The sequence below is a fragment of the Cynocephalus volans genome, chromosome 4 (genome assembly GCF_027409185.1).
Source record: "Cynocephalus volans isolate mCynVol1 chromosome 4, mCynVol1.pri, whole genome shotgun sequence".
Taxonomy (NCBI): domain Eukaryota; kingdom Metazoa; phylum Chordata; class Mammalia; order Dermoptera; family Cynocephalidae; genus Cynocephalus; species Cynocephalus volans.
The window spans coordinates 53,816,473-53,818,901 of record NC_084463.1 but is presented as its reverse complement, the minus strand read 5'-3'; positions in this window follow the sequence as shown (position 1 = coordinate 53,818,901).

Below are 2,429 nucleotides of genomic sequence, written 5' to 3'. Positions count from 1 at the left end.
CCTGTTTGTTTGTTTGTATTTTAATGCCCTTTATCTGTTGTTGATGTTTTCTTTTATTCATATGTTAAATGATTTCATCATAAAAGAATGTTAAATTTTGACAAATTCATTTTCTGCATCTTTTGAGATGGTTGTGTGATTTTGTTTGTTATTGTAGGTTTTTAGTGGTTAACCAACCTCTTTCTAATAATTTAATTTCGTTATAGGGAATAACTATTTTATATGTTGCTGAATTCTGTTTGGTTGTATTGTTTTTGAAGGATTCTTTTATCTATATTTACAAGGTAAACTGGTCTGATTTTTTTTTCTTTGTAATATCTCAGTATGCTTTTGGTATTATAGTAAAACTGCCTCATGTAATGAATGTAAAAGTGTCTCTACTGTATTTCAATTTTTTGGACAGTTTGAGCAGACTTTATACTAAATCCTCTCCAAATGTTTTGTAGAATTAAATTGTGAAGTTTCTGAACAAAAAGTTTTCATTGTGTATAGTAGTTTTTTATCATTAAAACACTTGTAATAGGCCTACTCAGATTATTTATTATTTTCTTGAGAAAGTTTCACTACATTCTGACTTCCTAGGAATTTCTCCATTTTAATCCAAATTATCTAACATATTGGCATACAATCCTGCGTATTGTTCTCTAATAGTTTCTTTGTTTTTGTAAGTTTTGGTAGTACTGACATCTGTAATTTTTGATTTTAGTTATTTGAGTCTTCTCTCTTCTTCATTTTTTTTTCTTTTGCTTTAGACTAGCGAAAGATTTGTCAATTTTTTGATCTTTTCTTTACCTGCTTTTAATGTTCGTGTTATTCTTTACTGTTTTTATTTCTTATTCCATTGCTTTTGTGTGTGTAATTCTATTTTTTTCTTTTCTTATGCTTACTTTAAATTCTGATAGCCTTACTATTTTCAGTATATTTTGGGAGAAGCTTAGGTTATTGTTTTCAGATCATTGTTCCTTTTTAATATATATATATTCACATTTAAAAAATTTACATCAAATCACTGCTCTAGAAGCCTTTCAAACTTTATTATTTTTTACTGATAAACACTTCCATCACTATAAAATATTCTTCATTTTCCTAATGAATATTTATGTTTTAAAATCTATTTTGTTTTGTTTCCCAACAGATATGATCACTGTTCATAGGTACCAGTTAGTGTTGGCTACATCTGCTTGATACAAATAGAGGAATTAAGCTGCAAGGGATGCTAATTTTTTATTGCTTCTACAAGAAATCATTATAAACATAATGGCTTAAAACAAGAAATTTATTCTTTCACAATTCTGAAGGACAGAAGTCTAAAATCAGTGTCATTGGACTAATACCAAACAGAGATGGGGAGATGAGAGCAATGTGGGACACCTGCAAAATTTTAAGTGGAGGGCATTTGGAGACCACTGAACCCAGGCAGTGGTAGGTAAGAGAGAGGGCTGAGTCTAGGTGGAGAGCAGGAGACAGAGCCCAGCCCACTTGAAGCACCTTGCCTATGACTTTGACCAGGCACACAAAACATTTCCAATCCTCATAGAGCCCTGCAGTATCCTGACTATTGCTATCTACATCTTTTGCAAACATCTAGATCTTCCCTCCACAAACCCACTCCCAGCCCCACACTGCACGTGAGGTGCTGTATTTATCCAAACACTCTGGAGCATATGCACAAATGAAGATCTCTCTTTCTCTTACTCTCTCTCTCTGCCTTGCTCCTTTTTCACCAGAACTCTACCAGCAAATTCCTGTGGCCTCATCTCTCTGAAACCCCAGTACTGTCATTTCAACTCAGCACATCTCCATGCTCCCTTCTGTGTGGTGAGGACAGCTGGAGCAGATTGTGAAACTGACCAGGTCTGACTTTCTTTTTCTACATTTACAAATAATCTTAGTGGATCTTAACCCTTGGTTTGGTGTTGTCAGCACCATGCTCAGCCAGTGAGCAAACCGGCCATCCCTATATAGGATCCAAACCCATGGCCTTGGTGTTATCAGCATCGCACTCTCTCGAGTGAGCCACGGGCCGACCCTACAAATAATCTTATCTCAGTGGTTGCAGCAAAGAGAACATATTTCTCATTCACCTTTATGTTCAGGTCAATAAGGGGTGCGTGTTGCTGCTCACAGTGACTCAGGGACCGAGGCTGTTTATGGCTCTGAACTCTTAGAGTTACTTCATCTGGAGCACATTTCAGGTTGCACACTGTTTCTTCTATGCTTTATTAGAAGTGATTCATGGGCCATAATGAGTCTTCTGACCCTGCATAACTGTAAGGGAGCCTAGAAACATGGGGATGGGATGGAACATATATCTCCCTGGTTTCAAGACACTTCACATGGTCCCAGCCCCTTACAGGAGATGTCTGCTATCCCAAATCAAGTCAGAAGTAAATTTCCGAGTTCCTAAATTCTTGGAAAATGAATTCTCA